Source organism: Lethenteron reissneri, chromosome 29 (genome assembly GCF_015708825.2).
Source record: "Lethenteron reissneri isolate LAM-NWPU_2019-01 chromosome 29, ASM1570882v1, whole genome shotgun sequence".
Taxonomy (NCBI): domain Eukaryota; kingdom Metazoa; phylum Chordata; class Hyperoartia; order Petromyzontiformes; family Petromyzontidae; genus Lethenteron; species Lethenteron reissneri.
The window spans coordinates 15,297,103-15,322,146 of record NC_083807.1 but is presented as its reverse complement, the minus strand read 5'-3'; the positions used below and the strand labels follow the sequence as shown (position 1 = coordinate 15,322,146).

The 25,044-nt window shown below is 47.7% G+C and overlaps 1 long non-coding RNA gene across 1 annotated transcript; it reads left to right on the top strand.

Annotated features, from left to right (window-relative positions):
- LOC133349292 (uncharacterized) lies at window positions 1-23,112 on the top strand. Its single transcript, XR_009755927.1, has 5 exons — window positions 1-137; window positions 5,071-5,261; window positions 6,166-6,269; window positions 22,048-22,093; window positions 22,771-23,112. It is a non-coding gene; the product is annotated as an uncharacterized LOC133349292 (long non-coding RNA).
- The last annotated feature ends 1,932 nt before the right edge of the window (window positions 23,113-25,044 follow it).

Here is a 25,044-nt window from a genome sequence, read left to right as displayed (position 1 = left end):
GTGGAGGCGGCGCGCGCTGTGCATTGTGGGTGGCGAGCAGCTGGTTTGGATTCCCGCTCACGGCCACCGTCAGTGGCGAGCGAGCGCTTCTGAAGCGGCGGCTCGCTGGGCCTCCTCTGCGTCGACTCAGCCTGAAGGTGAGAACCTCGCGCGGTGTGTCCACATCAGCAGTGGCGGCGGCGGTGGGAGGAGACAGAGGAGGCGCCTGGCCCACAGCCGTCACGTTCTGCGGAGTTCACGGCGCAGCTTCAAGCAGAGCTCGGCCCTGCTGCTGCTGCTGCTGCTGTTGTGGTTACATTATAGTTGTGGTTACATTATAGTTGTGGTTACATTATAGTTGTGGTTACAGTTGTTGGTCGTGGTTATTGTTGTGATTATAATTGTGTGGTTGTTACTGTGGTGGCTGTGCAGGTGGTGGCACACGAGTTAACCCATAGCACCAGGGTCTAGCCCTCCTCTTGTACCGAGCCAGGCAGAGCAGTCGGCCCATGGCACCTGAGTCTGGCCCGTGACCTTCTCCTGCACTTAGCCTGGCACAGCCGTCAAACCATGGCACCTGGGTTATTGTGGTGACGTCATCGCCACGTAGTGGTGAATGGCTACTGTTGATGTGTGTGGGATTGTTTGTGAGTATGATGGTGAATGCGTGAGTATGATGGTGAGTATCATGGTGAGTGTGATGGTGAGTATCATGGTGAGTGTGATGGTGAGTGTGTGGTGAGTGTATCATGGTTGGTGAGTAATACTGAGTGTGAGTTTGACTAAATATCTTCCCTCTCGCTGTCTCTGCTTTCCCCCCTAACTACCTCGCCTGGTATACAGGAGTTTGTAGGTTCGATCCCGACCCTGATGCCTGCTGTATATTTGGAGTTTGCGTGTCTCTGTCTCTCCCCGTGGTCGCGTGGATTTTTCTCCAGGTCCTCTGGTTTTTCTCTCCACATTAAGATACATTCGTTTAAAGTTTTGACTTAAAACTTTCGTGACTGCAGGAATTAATATTCTTGGTTCTTTCGGTAAAGTCACGTAAATAGAAAACAAAAACAAATCTATTTTTTTAAGTTAAAAAAATAAGATAAATTGAAAATAATAAAAAGCAATTTATTCGATTTATTTGCATTACTCATTTTTTGGGGGGTTTTCTATTTACGTGACTTTACCGAAAGAACCAAGAATATGAATATTCGTTTAAAGTATTTGGCTGCTATAATTTACACGTGATGACGAGCCACTTCGTTGAGCTATTATTGGTGCCAAGTCGCTTCTGAATAAGTAATATTTAAAAGTACTTTTTTTTTAAAAACACGCTTTAATTAAATTAAATGTACCACGACTCCAGGAAGTGGCCCCGAGGCTTGCCATAACGTAAGGGGCCCTGGTGATTTACAGCCAACGTCAGTTGAGCGTGGACAATTAGACCCAAGCTGAAACATCATAAAAATGAATGTTTAAAAATACTTTTTTTTATAGAATGTAGTTTTGTCATCAGTACGACATAAGTATACCAAGTTTGCAGTCGATACCACATTGGGAAGTGGGTTAAAATTGAGTTGCAAGATTTGAGGATACGACAACAACAGACAGTGAGTTAAATAAAAGTGCGTAATAAAAGAGATGTTTATCTCAGTGGACCTTACCTGGTGAAATGAAAATCGTTGAGATTTTAGTCTAGTTTTATCTCTCCTTCCCGAGCACAACAACAAGCAGGAGTAGTGGGAGGAGCATTCTCCACTAACGGCGCTTGTGCCAGGATATGTACACCACAGATATCCATCACATAGAGACCCAGAGAGTCATCACACATAGACCTATACACTCACTACGCACAGACCCTCAGACTCGCACAGAGGTCTATAGACTCACCACACAAACACATGGACTCACCACAGAGCCCCATAGACTCACCACAGCCCCATAGACTCACCCCACAGAGACCCATAGACTCACCCCACAGAGACCCATAGAGTTATACAAAAACGCATAGACTCATCACACAGAGAACCACCGATTCAAACAGACTCGCACAGAGCCCTATAGACTCACAAAGCAGAGACACATAAACTCACCACACAGACACATAGACTCACCTCACAGAGACCCACGGACTTTCACAGAGACCCATAGACTCACCACACAGAGATCCATAGACTCACAGAGAGACCCAAGGGCTCGCACGTGAATGTGTGGTGATTTAGTTGAAGGTGGAGGGGGGTTACCAGCCCCTCGCACCCATCCAGAACTCCCTGTGGCCACTGGTGGCTGCGGGCGACGTGAGGTTCACAGCTGGTCAGGGTTGGCGCCCCCCCCCCCCCCCCCAAAATGGCATCTCTCACAACCACCGCTGCATTATCAACCGTCACCATTCGCCAATAAGTGACAGTGACGTCACCACAGCGCCTGTGCCAGGCCAGGTGCACTTTGAAGCCACGTGAAGTGTCGAAGGCTCGCTGACCGGAGGTCCTGGAACAGACCCAGGTGCCATGGGTTGGCTGACTGAGATGACTGGCAGCACCACCTGTACCCTGTACTGTGCCAAATTGCTGCATATTTATCATCCGGTGTTCCGCTCGTTGTTGTGAGTGTCACTCCTCCGTTGTTGTTGGAGGGCGAGTGTCGCCAACTGCCAAGTAGAAGCATCCTTCACGAGCCTCCCCGCAGAGGCCGATCTCGATACCACTGGTACCAGTCGTCGGCAAAGCCCACTCAGCTCCACATCCTCCCGTACCGCATCAGTCCACCTCCACTCCAGCCCATGCCATGCCTGCCAAGCTCCCTCCATCCACCCATATACTCACTTACCGGCTTACTCACGCATTCACCCACTCATATCTGGTCATGCACCCACGCATGAAATTTTAAATGCAGGCTACGCAAAGCATCGTGATCAATTTACACCAAAATATACTCTCAATCACTTAAACCACATATTCGTAAATGATGCGCACCCTAATCAGCCACTATGGCTGCGTGCAGGGTGTTGTGATGTCACGTAGTACGACGTTTTTCTTGCTCCCCCCCCCCCCCCCCCGTTATAACGCATTGTCTATCTATGGCCTCGTCACATTGGCCTTAATGGACGCGTGGTGATGGTGAAAGATGATTCGGCGGTGGATACTGAATTGCCGGAGCCCCATTTAACATTCAGGTGACACGGGGCACGGCACGTGAAGAACCTCTTATGTTCTGTAAGCAGACTTCTCTGCGTGGGATAGTTAACACCTCTTAATGCACAGACAACCGCCAACGCAGCCTCGCCTGCCGGAGGAGCTCGCTGATGATCGGACAGTGTTCAGATCTCTCAAGGATCTGTGAGCTACTCGCACACAAAGATCCCCGTGTAGCCTTTAACAGACTGTTGGGGCAAGTGCTTTATAACATCATCAAAGGGGCGCTGCAATACGATGCAATCAAAATCACCGATCAGAGATTTTCCCATATATGGTCTTTGTTGATTGTGAATCGATAGTAATTGTATTGATTCCACTCAGTCGATACAGCAGCAAGCTCAAAATGTCCGATTTTATCTGAAAATTTCTGCGTTTCACAGATCATACAAAGCAACGGTATCGATGCCTGGTTTGTATGTACTTTTTATTTAAAAAATCTTTTTTATTGTAGTCTATCAGACTTTTGTATTAAATCGCTCTGCAAAAAGTCATTTTGTATGCTAATAAATCAATGTTATGCTAATGCAAAATTTCATCATAGCCGCAACTCGGTTTACTCCGATGTGCAATGTCATCTTTATTTCGATCCTGTGAGTGTACAAATTTTTTTATTAAACTTCATTTACTGAGTGAATACAAGACCACTTATATGCTGATGTCCATTTTTATCATAGCTGTGATTCATTCAGCCATTCACTCACTCAGCCACAAACTCACTCAGCCACACACTCACTCAACGACTCACTCAACTACTCAGCCGCTCACTCACTCAGATATTCACTCACTCAACCACTCACTCACTCAATAATTAACTCAACCACTCAACCAATCATTCAACCACCCACTCACTCAATCACTCAACCATCACACTCTCACTCACTCAACCATTCACTCACTCAGCCACTCACTCAGCCACTCACTCAGTCACTCACTCAGTCACTCAACCACTCGCTCACTAAACCACTCGCTCATTCAACCGCTCGCTCACTCAACCATTCACTCACTCAACCACTTGCTTGCTCACTCAACCACTCACTTGCTCACTCAAGCACTCGCTCACTCAACCAATCACCCAACCACTCGCTCAACGATTCACTCAACCCCTCACCAAACCACTCACTCAACGACTCACCAGAATCCTCTCGGCTTGGGGACTCACTTAACCACTCACTTAACCATTCACTTAACCACTCACTAGAGCAACCACTCACTCACTTAATGACTTACTCAACCACTCAACCAATTACTTTCTCACTCACTCAGCCACTCACTCCTTCACTCAGCCACTCACCCTTTCACTCAGCCACTCACTCATTTAGCCACTCACTCAGCCACACACTCAACCACTCAGCCGCGCACTCACGAAGCTACTTACTCACGAAGCTACTTACTCACTCAACCACTCACTCACTTAATCACTTACTCAGCCACTCAACCATCACTCTTTAACTCACTCAACCATTCACTCAATCAGCCACACTCACTCAACGACTCACTAACTTAACCGCTCAGCCGCTCAGTTACTCTATCTCAATCACTCAACCACTCACTCATTCAACCATTCCCGAATTCATTCAACCAGTCACTCAACCATTATGTCGCTGGACGAGTCCCACCTTGATGGGTCTGCGACATTTCTTTCCAGAGTTATTGCCAAAAAACCACAAACATCCCAGAATCCTCTCGGTTTGGGGTCCAAATGTTGTCACTTATTATATCCCATGAGAAACATCGCATCGAATAAATGTGATTGGATTCTCCCCGCCTGGACGAGCAGAATTGAATATGTAAGCATCAGGGTTTGGATCAAACCTACAACCTCCTGTATACCGGGCGAAGTAGTGAACTCGTCACCCGGGTCGCCCTAATCCATTCCCGTATCTCTTCTTCTGTGTGTGTGCTACAGGCGGGTGTCTCAGATTGCCAGCACCATGTGATGGGAGCTCCAGGGCATGCTGCGTGCTCGCCAGGAGGGGCTGGGTAAGATGGCGTAGTCGCTGGAGCAGCTGCGGGCGCGGCACCGTCGCTCTCACCCTGGCGGAGTGCAGCAACACAGTGGAGCGGCACCAGCGGGACACTCTGGACAACGCAGCCAAGGTGCGCGCCAGCCACTCACTCACTCATCCACTCACTCACTCAGCCACACATACAACCACTCACTCATCCACTAACTTAAACCACTCACTCAACTACTCACTCACTCAACCACTCACTCAACCATTCACTCAAACATCCACTTACTCAACCACTCAATCAATCACTCACTCAGTCATTAACTTAACCACTCACTCAACCACACACTCATGCGCTTTAAACACTCACTCATTGGTTCAAACACTCACTCATTCAAATACTCATTCAACCACTCACTAATTCACTCAACCACTCACTCACTGAACCACTCACTCGCTCACTCAACCACCCGCTCGCTCACTGAACCAATCGCTCCATAAATCACTCATTCAGCCACTCACTCAACCATTCACTCACTCACTCACTCAGCCACTCACTCAACCAATCAATCACTCAATCATGAATTAAACCGCTCACTCACTCAACCCCTTACACACAGGCTCATCACCTGTGTCTCAACCATCTTACTGAGTAACATAACTCTTTTTTTAGAAGTGACCTGGCCACAAGTGATAGGTCAACAACGTGCCTTATGTGGAAATATATAGCAGCCAACTACTCTAAATGCCTGTTTCTAAATGTGTAGGGAAAATCCAGAGGACCAGAATAAAAATCCACTTGACCACGGAGAGAACATGCAAACTCCAAATACACAGGTGTCAGGGTTGGGATCTAACCGAAAACCTCCTGTATACCAGACGAGGTAGTTAACATTGTATCCGGGCAAGCCGTACATCGAGCTGGAGTGGACCATGCGGCCCATCCCTATCGCGTGAGTGGCTCCCACTGTTGTTATTGTGTTCATATGTGTGTGGTCTGCTTGTGTGTATGCGTGTGCCGCACTGCGCTATGAACCCAACATGACCAGGCTGTTGCCCCGCTCGCCCGACTCGTTGTGAGGCTTGCCCACCCCCCAGGGCGTTGTCGTGAAGATACCGCTGGGAGGAAGAATATCTCACAATACTGGAAGAGGTGAGGACTACACAGTGATTAACTGAGTGGGTCTGTGAGTGAGTTAGTGGATGAGTCGGTGGGTGAGTCGGTGGGTGAGTGGGTAGGTCAGTGGTTGAGGGAGTAGGTGAGTGAGTGTGTTAGAGAAGTGGGTGTGTTGAATGTGAGTGAATAGATGAGTGTGTGGAGCAGTGGATTGTTGAGTGAGTCGTTGGGTGAGTGAGTAGGTGGGTGTGGGTTAGAGATTGAGTGGGTGGTGGGTGATTGTGTGAATTAGTGGGTGGGTGGGTGAGTGAATGGTTTGAAGTGATTGATTAGGTGAGGGAGTGGGTGAGAGGTGGGTTGGTGAGTGGATGAGAAAATTGGTGGGTTACAGATTGAGTGGGTGGGTAACTAGGTGATTGGGAGGGTGAGTGGGTGAGTGGCTTATTGGGTGAGTAAGTCGGTGGGTGAGTAGGTGAGTGCCTGGATAAGTAAGTGAGTGTATGGAAGCATGAGTGGGTGGATGGTTGAGTAGGTGGGTGAATAGGTGAGTGGGTGGTGGGTGGGTGAATTAGTGAGTGACTGTGTGAGTGAGTGCGTGGGTAGGTCAGTTGGATATTGTGTGGGGGAGTGGGTGAGTGAGGGGTTGAGTGAATAGGTTAGTGGGCGGGTGAGTAGATTGTTGGGTGAGTGGGTGGGTGGGTGAGTCAGTTAGTGGGTGGGTGAGTGAATATCGAAGGTTGAGCAGGTGAGTTGTTAGTGTGTGATTGGGTGGGTGGGTGAGTCAAAGAGTGGGGCACCACGGTGGCGACATGTTAACTACCTCACCTAGTATACAGGATTTTGTGAATTCGATCCCATCCCTTCCACCTGTATATTTGGAGTTGGCATGTTCTCCCTGTGGTGTGGATTTTTTCTCTGGGTCCTCCAGGTTTTCTCTCCATATTTAAAATCAACATTCATTTAGAGGATGTGGCTGCAATGAATGTCTCCATGATAATCCACTTCGTTAACCTATCATTTGTAACCAGGTCACTTCTGAAAAATATTAATTTAGTTATCTGAACCAGAGGTCGCAACCGGGTACCCGATACCCGAACCCTACCCGATACCCGGCTACCTGTACCCGGCCGGGTACGGTACGGGTAGCCGTTTGCGACCTTGGGCGGCCGGGTACGGGTACGGATAGGCCGTGAGTCACTGGTGAGTAACCGTTTGTCACTCATTTCGGGTAGGGTACGGGTACGGGTAGGGAACGGGTACCCGTACCTCTGATCTGAACCTTTTCTGGTAAAATAAAAAATATTGTTTAATTTAGTTTATTGGGTGGGTGAGTGGGTAGGTGGGTTATTGAGTGATTTGCTGGGTAGGTTAGAGAATGAGTGGGTGAATGGGTGGGTGTGTGAGTGGGGGTGTGATTAGTTGAGTAGGTGAGTGGGTGAGTAAATTGTTGAGTGAGTGGATTAGAGATTGAGTGGGTGGCAGGGTGAGTGGGTTTGTGAGTGGGTTGGTGGGTGGTTTTGAATGGGTGAGTGGGTGGAGTGCCGTGGTGGCGAGCTGTTAACTACCTCGCCTTTATACAGGAGGTCGTAAATTCGATCCCGACCCTGACGCCTGGTCGCGTGGAATTTTCTCCAGGTGCTCCGGGTTCTCCCTCCACATTTAAAAACATGCAATTATAGAATTTGGCTGCTATCACTTTATACGTGAAAAGCCACTTAATTGAGTTGAATATTTGTGGTCAAATGGTTTTTGAAAAATATCTATATAGCTGAGTGCCTTACCTGGTAAAATAAAAAAGCGTAATTTTCATTTAGTGTGCAAAGGAGTGGCTGGGTCGGTGAGTGGATGAGTGAGTGCGATGTTTGATGGGTGTTTTATTTTACTTTTATTAATTTACATTTTTTTTACCTACGTGACTTTACCGAAAAAACCTAAGAATAGTTTAATGGGTAGTAGGTCAGTGGTGGGGTGAGTGAGTGTGGGCTAGAGATTGAGTGGGTGGCTTGGTGAGTGGGTGAGTGTGTGCTTGGCTCGGTGGTTGAATGAATGGATGGTTGAGTTAGTGGGTGGGTGTTTGAGTGTGTGTTATCGTGGGTGGGAGAGTCAGAGAGTGGAGTGCCATGTTGGCAAATTGTTAACTACCTTGCCTGGTATTTTTAAGTTCGTAGGTTCGATCCAAACCCTGCTTCTAAAAACAACCTATATAGCTCAGCGGGCCTTACCTGGGGATTTTTTTTTTTAGATTTAGTTAAGGGTGTTGGTGAGTGGGCGGGTGGGTGAGTGCATCAGTGTGGGTTTGAGATTTAGTGGGTGGCTTGGTGAGTGGGTAAGTTCGAGTAACTTAGTGGTTGAGTTAGTGGGTGGTTACGTTAGTAGGTGATTAAATTAGTGGGTGGGTCAATAATTACGTGGGTAGTGGGTGAGTGGCTGAGTGGCTGAGGGAGTCGGCGGGTGGTTGGCTGGGTGGGTGGGTGGGTTATAAATTGAGTAGGTGGCAGGGTGAGTGGATCTGAAAGTGGGTGAGTGAGTAGGTGCACGGCTGGGTGAGTTAGTGAGTGGATGGTTGAGTGAGTGGGTGAGTGTGTGGGTGCATGGATGTGTGGGTGGGTGAGTGTGTGTGGGTAGGAGGTTAGGTGGGTAGTGCGTGAATGGATGGGTTAGAAATCGAGTGAGTGGGTTAGTCACTGGGTGAGTGAGTGGATGGGTGGGTTTGTGAGCTTTGGTTAAGAGATTGAGTCAGTAGCAGGGTTTGTGTGTGGTTTAGAGATTGAGTGGGTGGTTGGGTGAGTGGGTGGGTGGGTGGGTTAGAGATTGAGTGGCTCGGTGAGGGAGTATTGGGTGGGTGAAGTGAGTTGGTGGGTCGGTGAGTGCGTGGGTGGGTGATTCAGTAAGTGGGTGAGTGAGGGGTTGGGTGAGCGATGGGTTGAGTGGGTGTCTTTTTGTTCGTGAGTTTGTGGGTGGGTGAGTTGGTCAGTTAGTGGTTGGGTGAGTAAGTGGGTGGGTGAGCAAGTGAGTGAATGGGTGTGTTGGTAGGTGAGTGTGTAGCTTGGTGAGTGTTCGTAGGGTGAGTGGGTCGGTGAGAAAGTGGTTAACGGAGTGAGTGGTTGGGTGGGTGGGTGAGTTGTTGACTGAGTGGGGTCAGCGAGTGGGTGGGTGAGTTGATGTGGGAGGTTGAGTGGGTAAGTTAGTGTTTGAGTTATTGGATGGGTAAGTCAGAGAGTGAGGCGCCAAGGTGGTGAGACGTGCACTGCCTCGCCTGGTATACAGGAGGTTGTGGATTCGATCCTGACCCTGTCGCCTGTATATTTGGAGTTTGCATGTTCTACACATGGTCACGTGGATTTTGCTGCAGGTCCTCCGGGTTTTCCCCTCTGCATTTAGAATCAACATGCGTTTAGAAGATTTGGCTGCAATAAATGTCTATGTGATAAGCCACTTCGTTTATCTATAATTTGTTCACAGGTCTATTCTGAAAAGGATCTATATAGCTCAATGGGCCTTACCTGGGGAAATAAAAAGTAGTTTAGTTTAGGGGGTAGGTGCCTCGTTGGGTCGGTAGGTCTGTTGCAGGTCGAGTAGGTGGCAGGGTGAGTGGGTGAGTAGGTAAGTGGCTGGGTGAGTGGGTGGACTGGTGAGTGTGTGAGTTAGAGATAGAGTGGGTGGATGGGTGGGTGTATGATTGGGAGAGTGAAATGGTGAGTGGATGGGTGAATGAATTGTTGAGTGAGTGAGTCAGTGAGTGGGTGTGTAGGTGGGTGGTTAGCAAGGTGTGTGGGTCTTTGAGTGGGTATGTGGCTGAATGGGTATATGGCTGAATGGGTATGTGGCTGAATGGGTATGTGGCTGAATGGATATGTGGCTGAATGGGTATGTGGCTGAAGTGGGTATGTGGCTGAATGGGTATGTGGCTGAATGGGTATGTGGCTGAATGGGTATGTGGCTGAATGGGTATGTGGCTGAGTGGGTATGTGGCTGAGTGGGTATGTGGCTGAGTGGGTATGTGGCTGAGTGGGTATGTGGCTGAGTGGGTATGTGGCTGAGTGGGTATGTGGCTAAATGGGTATGTGGCTGAGTGGGTATGTGGCTGAGTGGGTATGTGGCTGAATGGGTATGTGGCTGAATGGGTATGTGGCTGAGTGGGTATGTGGCTGAGTGGGTATGTGGCTGAGTGGGTATGTGGCTGAGTGGGTATGTGGCTGAGTGGGTATGTGGCTGAGTGGGTATGTGGCTGAATGGGTATGTGGCTGAATGGGTATGTGGCTGAATGGGTATGTGGCTGAGTGGGTATGTGGCTGAGTGGGTATGTGGCTGAGTGGGTATGTGGCTGAATGGGTATGTGGCTGAGTGGGTATGTGGCTGATGGGTATGTGGCTGAAGTGGGTATGTGGCTGAAGTGGGTATGTGGCTGAATGGGTATGTGGCTGAGTGGGTATGTGGCTGAGTGGGTATGTGGCTGAGTGGGTATGTGGCTGAAGTGGGTATGTGGCTGAATGGGTATGTGGCTGAAGTGGGTATGTGGCTGAGTGGGTATGTGGCTGAGTGGGTATGTGGCTGAGTGGGTATGTGGCTGAGTGGGTATGTGGCTGAGTGGGTATGTGGCTGAGTGGGTATGTGGCTGAATGGGTATGTGGCTGAATGGGTATGTGGCTGAATGGGTATGTGGCTGAATGGGTATGTGGCTGAGTGGGTATGTGGCTGAGTGGGTATGTGGCTGAATGGGTATGTGGCTGAGTGGGTATGTGGCTGAGTGGGTATGTGGCTGAGTGGGTATGTGGCTGAATGGGTATGTGGCTGAGATGGGTATGTGGCTGAGTGGGTATGTGGCTGAGTGGGTATGTGGCTGAGTGGGTATGTGGCTGAGTGGGTATGTGCTGAGTGGGTATGTGGCTGAGTGGTATGTGGCTGAGATGGGTATGTGGCTGAGTAGGGTATGTGGCTGAGAGGGTATGTGGCTGAGAGGGTATGTGGCTGAGTGGGTATGTGGCTGAGTGGGTATGTGGCTGAGTGGGTATGTGGCTGAGTGGGTAGGTGAGTGGGTGGCTGCGAGTCAGAGAGTGGAGCCCCATGGTGGCGAGATGTTAACTACCTTACCTTTTGTAAAGGAGGTTGTGGGTTCGGTCTCGATCTTGATGCCTGTATATTTGGAGTTTGCATGTTCTCCTCGTGGTTCATGGATTTTTCTCCGAGACCTCTGGGTTTTTTGTGGCCACGTTGCTTCTGAATAAGATCTGTATAGCTCTGTGGGCCTTGCCTTGTAAAAAACTAAATTTAGTTTACAGTTAGGTGAGTGGGTATTTGAGTGCGTAGGTGGGTGAGTGAGTTGGTGGGTGGTTAGGTTAGTAGGTGAGGGGCTGGGTGAGTGAGTTGTTGGGTTAGATATGGAGTAGGTCATAGTGTGAGTGGGTGGGTTGGTGCGTGAGTTGGTCAGGGAGTGGGTGGGTGCGTTAATGGGTGGGTTGTTGGGTGAGTGAGTTAGTGAGTGCATTTGCAGGTGGGTGCGTGGATGATTGGTTTAGTGAGTGGGTTAGAAATTGAGTGCGTGGCAGGGTGAGTGGGTTTGTGAGTCGGTTAGTGGGTGTCTTTAGTAGTTGAGTGGGTGAGTCAAAGAATTTAGCGCCACGGTGGCAAGATGGTAACTACCTCGCCTACTATACAGAATGTTGTGGGTTCGATCCCGACCCTGACGCCTGTATATTTCACTCCACATGTAGAAACATGTAATAAGAGGAATTGGGTGCAATAAATGTATACAGCGACTTTGTTGAACCATCAGTGGGCCTTACCTGGTAAAAGAATATCTCACATTACCAGAAGAGGTAAGGACTACATATAGAGTGGGTGATTAACTGGGTGGGTCTGTGAGTGTGGGTCAGTGATCGAGGAAGTAGGTGAGTGAGTGTGTTAGAGATTGTGGGTGATAGGGTAAGCCATGGGTGACGTGAGTGGGTGTGTTGTTTGGGAGTGAATAGACGAGTGGTTGGGTGAGTTAGTGGGTGGCTGAGTGGGTGGTGGGTGAATGGGTTTAGAGATTGAGTGGGTGGTGGGTGGTTGGGTGAATGAGTGGGTGGGTGGGTTTGTGAATGGTTGAGGTGAGTGAGTGGGTGGGTCAGCGCATGAGTGGGTGTGGGAGTGGGTGAGAGGTGGGTTGGTGAGTTGGTGAGAGGATTAGTGAATTGGTGGGTTCGAGATTGCGTGGCTGGGTGAGTGAGTCGGTTAGAGATTAAGTGGGTGGCAGGGTAAGTGGGTGGGTTGCTTAATGGGTGTGTGAGTGGGTGGATGAATAGGTGAGTGGACAGGTGCATGGTTTAGTGGGTGGGTGAATAAGTGAGTGGGTGGGTGAGTGGATTGTTGCGTGAATGTGTGGGTGGTTGAGTTTTTGGGTAGATGGGTGTGTGAATATGGGAGGAGAGTTCGTGTGTTAGTGGGTGGGTGAGTCGGAGAGTGAGGCACCATGGTGCCGAGATGTTAACTACCTCGCCTAGTATACAGGAGGTTGTGGATTTTATCCCAGCCCTTCCGCTTGGATATTTGGAGTTTCTATGTTCTCCCCGTGGTCGTGTGGAATTTTCTCCAGGTTGTCCCTCCACATTTGAACATGCATTTATATAATTTGGTTGCAATAACATTCTTCATGAAAAGCCACTTAATTGAACTGTCATTTGTGCTGAGGTGGCTTCCGACAAAGATCTATAGCTCACGGCCTTACCCAGTAAAATGAAAAACAATTAAATATTAGTTTATTGTGTGGATGAGTGGGTGCGTGCGTGAGTGGGGTGCGTGGGTGGATGAGTGAGTGGATGGGTTGATGCGTCGTAGGTGAGTCGCTGAGTGAGTGAGTGGCTGGGTGCATGAGTGTGGGTTAGTGAATTGAGTGGGTGGCTTAGTGAGTGGGTCAGTGTATGAATGGCTCAGTAGTTGAGTGAGTGAGTGGGTGATTGAATGAGTGGGCAAGTGTGTGGGTTAGTGGGTGGGAGAGTCAGACAGTGGGGCGCCATGGTGGCGAGATGTTAACTACCTCGCCTGGTATGCAGAAGGTTGTGGGTTTGATCCCGACCCTGACACCTGTATATTTCCCTCCACATTTAAAATCAACAAGCATTTATAGGATTTGGCTACAATACATGTCATAAGCCACTTCGTTGACCTATAATTTTTAACCAGGTCATTTCTGAAAAAGATGTTTAGCTCTGTCGGCCTTACCTGGTAAAATAACCACAATTTAGATTTAGTTTAGTGTGTTGGTGAGTGGGCGGGTGAGTGCGTGGGTGGGTGGGTGAGTGGGTGAGTGTGAGTGGCTCGGTGGTTGAGTTAGTGGGTGGTAGTGGGTGGTTGAGTTAGTGGGTGGTGGAATGTTTTGGTGGTTGAATTATTGGGTGGTTGAGTGATGGGTGGGTGGGTGAATAATTACGTGGTTAGTCGGTGAGTTGCTGAGGGAGTGGTTGGGCGAGTGGGTGGGTTAGAAATTGGGTGGGTGGCATGGTGAGTGGATGTGTATGTGACTGGGTGAGTAGGTGAGTGGCTGGGTGAGTATGTGAGTGGATGGATGAGTGAGGGGGTGAGTGGGTTTGTGGATGAGTGAGTGTGTGGGTAGGAGGTTACGTGGGTAGTGGGTGGGTTATAAATTGAGTGAGTGGGTTAGTGACTGGGTGAGTTGTAGTTGAGAGAGTCAGTTTAAAAGTGAGTTGGTGGGTTAGAGATTGACTGGCTCGGTGAGTGAGTGCTGGGTGGGTTAGTGAGTTGTTGGGTGGGTGAGTGTTAGTGGGTGGATGATCGACTGGGTGGGTGGTTGAGTGAGTAGATAGGTGGGTGGGTTGCAGTGACGTGTGGTGAGGTCAATGGCTGGGGAGGCACTGGCTTGTGTCAGAGCCAGATTCACACACTGAGGGGGACGTGGCCTCACGGAGGGGGGCGTTTTAGACGCATCCCCCTCAGTGAGGCAAATGTGATGGCTGCCTCCCCTGGTGCTTTTTCATTGCAGTTTCATGACGAGACCAGCGAGCCTAAATATCTTTATACACATACGTGAAATAAGTTACCTGGAGTATGGAAGGCGAGGACATGAAATGAAGGGGTCTACAAACATTACATTGGTGACATACTGTGATAGTAACAGGCACGCGCTTATTGCCCGCGCTCCATCCAGTTACTGAGGGGTTGCGTAATCAGGGGAGGCTGAGCTCGTCGCTGCCTCACCTCTCGTCTCTTCCTGTATTTCCAGCGGAGCTCCGCAAATTTGGCGATTTTGACTATACAAATGATTGGAATCGTACAGAAATGACATTTATAACACAGATCAGTGGAAAAATCTTTAATTTTATTTTATTATTATCTTTTTTTTACTTTTCGTAACAACTATTGTCATTGGAGTATGACAGGTGAGGCTCTGCCTCCCCTGACCGCACGTCGCTGGTGGGTTGGTAGGTTGGTGAGGAAGTGAGAGAGTTAGTGGGTACGAGATTGAGTGGGTGGCTGGCTGAGTGGTTGAGAAGATGGGTGTGCGATTTCATGGGTGAGTGAGTCGGTGAGTGAGTGGGTGAGTGGGTTTTTGTATGGGTGAGTGCTTCAGTGGGTTCATGAGTGAGTGGATGGGTTATTGAGTGAGAGGGTGGGTATTTGAGTAAGTGGTGTGCGTGAATAGGTGAATGGGTGGGTGTTTGAGTGAGTGAGTGAGTCAGAGAATGGAGTGCCACGGTGGTGAGATGGTAACTTCCTCACCTAGTATACAGGAGGTTGTCGATTCGATCCCCACCCTTCCGCCTGTATATTTCGAGTTTGCATCTTCTCCCTGTGGTCACGTGGATTTTTCTCCGGGTCCTCGGGGTTTTACCTCTGCATTGAGAATAAACTTGCATTCAGAGGATTTGGCTGCAATGCATGTATATGTGATAAGCCACTTTGTTTACCTGTAATTTGTAACAAGGTCGCTTTTGAAAAAGATCTATATAGCTCTGTGGGCCTTAGCTGGTACAATGACAAATAGTTCAGTTTTCGTTTATTGGGTGGGTGAGTGGTTGGTGGGTGATTGATTGAGTGGGTGGTTGGGTTGGTGGGTGAGTGTTTGAGTTAGAGAGTGGGTGGGTGGATGGGTGGGTGTGTGAGTGGGGGAGTGAATAGGTGAGTGGGTGGGTGAGTGGAGTCTAGAGTGAGTGAGTGAGTGGGTTGGTGGGTGGGTCGTTGAGTTAATGAGTGGGTGTGTAGGTGGGTGCACAGGTATGTTCTTGAGTGGCTGTGTGTGTGCATGAGCAAGTGAGTTAGCGGTTGAGTGGGTGGCAGAGTGAGTGGGTGAGTGAGTGTGTGGGTGGCAAGGTGAGTGGGTGGCAGAGTGAGTGGGTGAGTGAGTGTGTGGGTGGCTTTAGTAGTTTAGTGGGTGGGTGAGTCAGATAATGAGGCGCCACAGTGGCGAGATGCAAACCCCCTCGCGAAAGCCGACGTGTTAAACTGGTATATTGGAATTCGTAGGTTTGACCCCAACCCTGATGTCTGTATATTTGGAGTTTGCATCTTCTCCCGTGGTCACGTCGATTTTCCTCTGATTCCTTCGGGTTTGTTTAACACGTAGACTTTCGCGACCAATATCATACATAATAGAGGTTTCTTTTTTTTTTAGATTTGAAGCTTTCATGACTGCAAGGATTCATATTCTTAGGTTGTTTTCAGTAAAGTCACGTAGGTGTAGTGGTGATACGCGCTGGGGTAGGGATCGTGTGCCAGCGCGTAGTGATTGGCTGTGTGAGTGGTGACGCGCGCTGACGGTGAAGGATCAGGGGTCAGCGCGGGGTCGTGAGTTATGTGGTGCTGATTGGCTGTGTGCCGGTGACGCGCTTGAGAGGGAGTGATCGGGTGGCAGCGCGGTGTGATTGGTTGGGTAGTGGTAACACGCGCTGGGGAAAACGGATCGTAGAAACAGCGCGTCGTCATTGGTTAACTAAGGAGTGATGCTCACGTCGAGGTCCGCATCCGCTCCGTCTCCCGTGAGCGGGGGCTATATAAGGGGATGCACACAGGCGCACGGGCAGTGTGTAACCAGCGAAGACTGAAGACGGGGAGGAAGAGATAGGGCCCTGCGGTACCTAGTCCCGCTGTCCTAAAGGGACCGGGACTCTGTGTAACCCAGAGGCGGAATGCAGTGTATGTAGCCAGAGGCATAGGGTCTACACGAGTCAAGTGAAGTGTGTGTAGCCAGAGGCATAGGGTCTACACGAGTCAAGTGAAGTGTGTGTAGCCAGAGGCATAGAGTCTACACGAGTTAAGTGAAGTGTATAGTCAGAAGAATAGAGACCACACGTTGTATCGTGACACGTCAAGATTTAATAAAAAGTGTGTTACCCGTCAAGGAGTTCCTGCCGTCATTTCCAATACTTCATAGGTAAAACATTAAAATTAATAAAAGTAAAATAAAATAAAAATCACGACGTTTCGGAGGCAACACAAGCTTCCGTCTTCAGGTGGAACCGTCACAGCCACGACAGCTGTATCAAGTAAATGAGAGATTGCAGGAGCTACCACTCCGTTTTTATAATGGTTGGAGAGGGGGGGGGGAAGGGCCAAGTACAGCACACTTTTTATTAATATGGTAAGGTGAGGCTTAAGAGGGTGAGCCTTTGTTATGGAGAGGTACGGTTTGTGACTCAACCTGTGACAAGGAGACAACAACTAAACATGGTAAACCTGTAATAGTTGTCTGTCAAATAAGATTGGCCAAATAAGTGTAGTTAAATCTTTTTTGCATGGTTAATCACATCTTTCCAATGATTACTCAGTTTGTAACCATCATCACGGTTGAAATTATGTCTGTGTTTGTATATTTGTATGGCTTCGTGTACAAACCTTTGATGGTAGCCAGGAGGTTTGCAGAGAACCTTGGTCTCCGAAAAGACAATTTCATGAGAGCCCACCGAGTTGTAGCAATGATCGGCAACGGCCGAAGAATCAGTTCTGCCGTGTTTCAGATCTGACTTGTGCTCGCGGACACGATCAGAAACATGACGTTTCGTTTCTCCAATGTAGCAATCACCACAAATGCAACTCAATTTGTAGACTCCAGGATACTGTAAGTCAGGAACGACATCCTTCACAGATGGAATCAGATCACGGATTTTATGCACTGTACTGAATCGGACTTGGATCTTATGTTTGTTTAGAATTTTGGAGATCTTTTTGGTCACGCCTGCTATGTATGGTAACGTGATAGTTTTGGTCGGAGTTTCATGTGGCTGTTTCTGTGTGGTGGGAGAAACAGCTTGGCGGATAATGCGGTCAGAGTATCCGTTCATCCTGAGGGCCCGATGTACATGTCTTAATTCACCGGCCAGGTGGTGTTGGTCAGAAATGCCATGGACTCTGTGGTATAGCGTTTTGATGAGAGAATTCTTTTGAGATGGGTGGTGGGGGGAATCCGGTTTCAAGTAGGAATCTGTGTGGGTGGCTTTCCTGTAGACAGAATGTCCCAAGGATCCGTCAGGCCTCCTCTCAAACAGAATATCCAAGAATGGTAGTTTACCGTCTTTCTCCACTTCCATGGTGAATCTGATGGATGGGTGTCTAGAATTGATGTGGTCCAAGAAGTGGTTCAATGCTGGGAGGCCACGTGGCCAGATGACGAAAGTGTCATCCACATACCTCTTCCACAGGGAAGGACGCAGGGTGGATGTCTGGATGGCGTCTGATTCAAACTTTCCCATGAACATGTTGGCTATAACTGGTGACAAGGGGGAGCCCATAGGGGTACCCTCATTCTGTTTGTAGAAGGTGCCATTCCAGGTAAAATAGGTGTTGGTGAGGCAATGCCTAACCAGCGCAGGTACATCAGAATTCAATCCATGTTGGACTAAGTCCTCAATTATTGTTAGGGTGTCCGGTACTGGGACTTTGGTGAACAAAGATACTACATCAAAGCTGACGAGGATGTTATCAGGAGATAGTACCATGTCCTTAACCATAGAGACTAATTGGGTTGAGTTGAGTACTGCCGAAGAGGTCTTGCCTGTGAAGGGGAGCAGAGTATCTGATAGAAAACGGGCTAGTTTGTACGTAGGAGAGTTTATCGTCGACACGATGGGTCGTAGCGGCGTGCCTTCTTTATGGATTTTGGGAAGACCATAGAGTCTGGGAGGTCTAGCCGCCGATGGTTTTAGAGTGGGACGTTTGCTTGGTTCGATTAGGGAAGTCGAACTCGTGATGATACTGTTTCTCAGATTGATGTAGCCCTCAGAGGCATAGGACACATCCATGCAGATGTAGCAAGAGCTGAAATAGCTACTATTCTTAAGAATGCTAAGAAACCCACTAGTAACATCAGCAAAAACGAACGCTCTGAACTCGCGGACCTAAAAAAGAGAGATGATATAGTCATCCTCTCGGCAGACAAGGGCACGGTCATCATGGATAAAGATTCATACAACAACAAAATCCTGGACCTTAATGATGGGAGTTACTCCAAAATTAAAAACGATCCCACTAAAAGCCTAACGACAAAAACCAACAGTATCATCACGAGTTCGACTTCCCTAATCGATCCAAGCAAACGTCCCTCTAAAACCATCGGCGGCTAGACCTCCCAGACTCTATGGTCTTCCCAAAATCCATAAAGAAGGCACCCCGCTACGACCCATCGTGTCGACGATAAACTCTCCTACGTACAAACTAGCCCGTTTTCTATCAGATACTCTGCTCCCCTTCACAGGCAAGACCTCTTCGGCAGTACTCAACTCAACCCAATTAGTCTCTATGGTTAAGGACATGGTACTATCTCCTGATGACATCCTCGTCAGCTTTGATGTAGTATCTTTGTTTACCAAAGTCCCAGTACCGGACACCCTAACAATAATTGAGGACTTAGTCCAACATGGATTGAATTCTGATATACCTGCGCTGGTTAGGCATTGCCTCACCAACACTTATTTTACCTGGAATGGCACCTTCTACAAACAGAATGAGGGTACCCCTATGGGCTCCCCCTTGTCACCAGTTATAGCCAACATGTTCATGGAAAAGTTTGAATCAGACGTCATCCAGACATCCACCCAGCGTCCTTCTCTGTGGAAGAGGTATGTGGATGACACTTTCGTCATCTGGCCACATGGCCTCCCAGCATTGAACCACTTCTTGGACCACATCAATTCTAGACAACCCATCCATCAGATTCCCCATGGAAGTGGAGAAAGACGGTAAACTACCATTCTTGGATATTCTGTTTGAGAGGAGGCCTGACGGATCCTTGGGACATTCTGTCTACAGGAAAGCCATCCACACAGATTCCTACTTGAAACCGGATTCCTACCACCACCCATCTCAAAAGAATTCTCTCATCAAAACGCTATACCACAGAGCCCATGGCATTTCTGACCAACACCACCTGGCCGGTGAATTAAGACATGTACATCGGGCCCTCAGGATGAACGGATACTCTGACCGCACTATCCGCCAAGCTGTTTCTCCCACCACACAGAAACAGCCACATGAAACTCCGACCAAAACTATCACGTTACCATACATAGCAGGCGTGACCAAAAAGATCTCCAAAATTCTAAACAAACATAAGATCCAAGTCCGATTCAGTGAAGTGCATAAAATCCGTGATCTGATTCCATGTGTGAAGGATGTCGTTCCTGACTTACAGTATCCTGGAGTTTACAAATTGAGTTGCATTTGTGGTGATTGCGACATTGGAGAAACGAAACGTCATGTTTCTGATCGTGTCCGCGAGCACAAGTCAGATCTGAAACACGGCAGAACTGATTCTTCGGCCGTTGCCGATCATTGCTACAACTCGGTGGGCTCTCATGAAATTGTCTTTTCCGAGACCAAGGTTCTCTGCAAACCTCCTGGCTACCATCAAAGGTTTGTACACGAAGCCATACAAATATACAAACACAGACATAATTTCAACCGTGATGACGGTTACAAACTGAGTAATCATTGGAAAGATGTGATTACCATGCAAAAAAGATTTAACTACACTTATTTGGCCAATCTTATTTGACAGACAACTATTACAGGTTTACCATGTTTAGTTGTTGTCTCCTTGTCACAGGTTGAGTCACAAACCGTACCTCTCCATAACAAAGGCTCACCCTCTTAAGCCTCACCTTACCATATTAATAATAAGTATAACCCGTAAAAACAAAGTTTTTCACTATAAATCCTTTATATGCGTAGCAGCGAACTTAATATAAAGGATTTAAAAATATATTCGCCTGTGGAGGACGCGGGGATCGATCCCGGGACCTTTGGCATGGGAAGCGAGGGCGCTACCAACTGCGCTACTCCGCCACGGCCTGTGGAGGGGTTACGCTCTGGGCTCTTATACTGTGACGTTCAGCCAAAGCCAAGAATGAGTTCTTTTGAATATATGTAAAATATTTTTTTTTTGCCTAAAAAGTGTAAAATTTTGGGAATTTTTTTTCACGAACATTAATTGTCTGGCACAACGAGTCTGTGTGGAAAATGTCAGCTCGATTGGATCACGGGAAGTGGGTTAAAAAACGACCGAAAGATTTGCACGGTCCTAAGCAAGCAAGCAAGCACACAAGCAAGCGAACTTAATATAAAGGATTTAATAAAAAACGACCGAAAGATTTGCACGGTCCTAAGCAAGCAAGCAAGCACGCAAGCAAGCGAACTTAATATAAAGGATTTAAAAAGTGTGCTGTACTTGGCCCTTCCCCCCCCCCTCTCCAACCATTATATAAACGGAATGGTAGCTCCTGCAATTTCTCATTTACTTGATACAGCTGTCGTGGCTGTGACGGTTCCACCTGAAGACGGAAGCTTGTGTTGCCTCCGAAACGTCGTGATTTTTTATTTATTTTACTTTTATTAATTTTAATGTTTTACCTACGTGACTTTACCGAAAAAACCTAATAATAAGAGGTTTCTTTTTTGGGTTAGATCGCGTAAATATATAAATGTGTCGTTAAAACCCACCACCACCCGACACAGCCAACTAGTAAGGGTTGTCACGTACGCAGAACATGCCAATTTGTAACTAGTACAACTCACGGTGTGTTGGAGAGTCAAGCCACAACATTTACAATCTGAGTACGACGTTTCGCCAGTAATTACAACTAGCTTCATCAGGCAACAGCCAGATTTGTGGAGACATTCACCTGTTTCGTTCCTTATATAGAGGCGTAGATGTGGTGCCTGTTTTTATCATTTGCCTGTTATCATTCGCCTGTTATTAAGTTAAAAGTAGAAATTGTTATTATTTTTGTAATCACGTTATCAGTATAGAAATAATTGTTATTTCGTTAAAAGTAGAGATAATTATTGTTATCAAGTTCTAAGTGGAAATAATAATTACTGTTCTCATTCGCCTGTCGTTATCATTTGCCTGTTGTTATTTTTCGCCTATTGTTATCAAGTTAGAAGTAGAAAGTTATTATTATTATTATTCGCCTGGTGTTGGTAGTGCATGTCTCTAATCCAGCACTGTGGAAGGTAGTGAGGGTTGGTGAATCACCGCACAATGATGTTGGAAAATCCCCTTCCTGTGGGCGTCGAGGTGCCATAACCTGACTCGCCAGGAGAAGGCAGTAGAGCAAGTGGACTAATCGCCATCTTCACCTGTACAGGGATAGAGTGTTTCACCCTCGCACGCATGGGTTTTCTCCGGGTACTCCGTTTTCCCCCACTGGTATAAACACTCGTCATTAATTAGCGCATAATGCCTCCATAGAGGACCGCAGAGCTTGGACAATTGTTGGTACTGGCTCACCACGTGGCTTCCTTCCTGCACGGCTGTGGTTCCTCATGCCTCTGAGTCGTTCTTGTGCGCGCTATAAAACTTTTAATTATTACTGTTATTCGCCAGGCGGTGGTGTTGCAAGCCTGTAATCCAGCAGTGGAAGGCAGCAAGGGTGAGTGGATCACACAGTGAATGTTGTGAAACCCCCTTCCCGTGGGCATCCAGGTGCCTTCTCCTGGCTGGCTGGCCAGGAGAAGGCAGTACAGAAAGTGGGATAATCGCCATCTTTGCCTATACGGTTTAAAGTGCTGCCCCACGGGTTTTCTCCAGGTGCTCCGGTTTCCCCCACTTGTGTAAGAACTCATCATTCATTCGTCGAAAACTTTAAAAAAAACAATTCAGGACCCGACTGTGACTCAGTGTGGATTTCCTGGAGTAAGTCTATTTTATTATTATGCAGAATTAAAGGGGCTGTTTAATGACACTACTAGAGAGCTGGCTTGCACTGCGAGGAACTTAATATTCAACTTGGATTCCGCAACCCTCAATGGCCTTTTTAAGTTAAATTTGTGCATGTAAGACTCGCACAAACAACCATACCCAGAAACCCATAGACCTCAACAGAGACCCATACATTCCTACAGACACTCAGACTCACACAGCAACCCCATACTCACAGAGACCGATAGACATGCACAGAGACCCATAGCCTCACACAGAGATCCATACACTCAAAGGCCCAAAAACTCACACAGAAATCCATAGATTCGCACAGAGGTCAATAGATTTTTAATTTGAATATTTATTTATACTGGATGAATCTGATGAGCTATAACGATGTTTTCACAGACGTCCAATCGGGTGGGTCAGAAAATAACAACAAAAATACAAACATCACAGGAAAAGTAAACAAATTGTTTCCAAATATACAAATTAAACTGAACTCTTTTTATCTTACCATAGACTCATGCAAACATGTTGGACTCGCACAGAGACCTTAACCACTAAACCTCGAACAATTAAAACCCTCTAAACCTCTAAACCCCTAACTATCTAAATCCATAACCATCTAAACCGCTAACCCTCTCAACCCCTTTACTCTTACAACCCTAATCTTTAAACCCCTCGCCCTCTAAAAGCTTAACCTCTAAACCCCCAAAACCCTAACCCTCTCAACCCCTAACCCTCTAAATTCCTATACCCCTAACCCTCAACCCCTTTACCGTTTAAACCCTAACCCACCAAAACCCTCACTCTCTAAACCCCTTATTCTTTTAACCCTAACCGTCTAAGCCATTAAAAACCAAACCCTCTAAACCCTCTGAATCCCAAACCCTCTAATCCTTGAAACCCTAACCTTCTAAAACCCTAAATCCCTAACATTCTAAATACCAACCAATCTAAACCACTACCCTCTAAAGAACTAACCCTCTAGACCCCTAACCCTCTGAACTCATAACCTCCTAAATCCTCAACCTCTAAAATCCTAACCCTCAAAACCCTAACGTTCTAAAAACCTAAATCTGTAACCTAATCCCAACACATTTAAACCCCAACCCTCTAAAGAACGAACCCTCTAGACGCCTAACCCTTAAAACACCTATGCCCCTAAAATGCTAACCCTCTAAACACATAATCCACTACACCCGGAACCCTCTAAACCCATAAAGGTTTTTTTTGTTAGATTATGTAAATATAAACGTGTCGTTAAACCAACCACCACCCGAAACAGTCAATTAGTAAAATTTGTCACATCAACAAAAAGTGCCATTTAGTGTTGGAGACTAACCCAAAAAAAACTTTATTATGGACAATATTAGTTGTGAAAGTCTAGGTGTTAAACCCTCAACTCTCAAACCACTAAACCCCTAACACTGTAAATCACTAACCTTGAAACCCCGATACCTCTAAACCCCTAAACCTTATAATCTCCTAACCCTCTAAACCACTACCCCTTGAACAATAAACCCCATAAAATCTCTAAAGACCTAATTCTCTAAACCGAGAATCCTTTAAACCCATATCCTTCTAAACTGTAAATCATCAGGGGATCAAATACTTTTTTCCCTCACTGTAAACCCAAAACCCTATAAACCCCTAACCCTCTAAACCCCTTTACCATCTAAACTCCTTTACCCTTAAACCCCTTTACCCTGAAAACCCTAACGCTCTAAAACCCTGTACCCCAAATAGCCTAATCCTCTAAACACCTAACCCTCTAAACCCAAACCCTCTAAACCCCTAACTCTCGAATCCCCTCAACCCCTAAACCCTATAACCCTCGAAATCCCTAAACCTCTAAACCCCTTATCCCTGAAATAACCCGAAACCTCTAAACCCTTAACTTTATAAATCCCTAACCCTCTAAACCCCTAACCCTTTGTGTGGAATGTGGTGGGGGTGGGATCATGGGGTGGGTGGGTGCAGGGTGTGTGTGGTGTGCGGTGGGTAGTGGGTATCACAAGGGGGTGAATGGGTGCAGGGTATGTGTGGTGGGTATGGTGATAGTGGTTGTGGTTCACAACGATCCGGAACCACCACCACCACCTCTACTGTGTGGTGGACCGGCCACCACACAGCAGCACGCGTCGGAGGAGTGAACGGATGGTTCTCCCTATGCGGGCCAGACTCCCTGGCTTCCTCTTCTCCTCCTGCATCATCATCACCTGATCCTCTTTCCTTGTCATCTCTTTCTCCACCATCTTCTCCACCAATGTCTCCTCCACCTGCACCACCATCTCATCCTCCTGCTCCTTCGTCCATACCTCCTCTGTCTCCCCCCTCATCTCCTCTTCTTCCTGCACCACCAGCTTTTGCACCAGGGTCTCCTCCTCCTGCACCACCAGCTCCTCCACCAGGATCTCTTCCTCCTGCACCACCAGCTCCTCCACTAGGGTCTCCTCCTCCTGCACCACCAGCTCCTCCACCAGGGTCTCCTCCTCCTGCACCACCAGCTCCTCCACCAGGGTCTCCTCCTCTGCACCACCAGCTCCTCCACCAGGATCTCCTCCTCCTGCACCACCAGCTCCTCCACCAGGGTCTCCTCCTCCTGCACCACCAGCTCCTCCACCAGGGTCTCCTCCTCCTGCACCACCAGCTCCACCAGGGTCTCCTCCTCCTGCA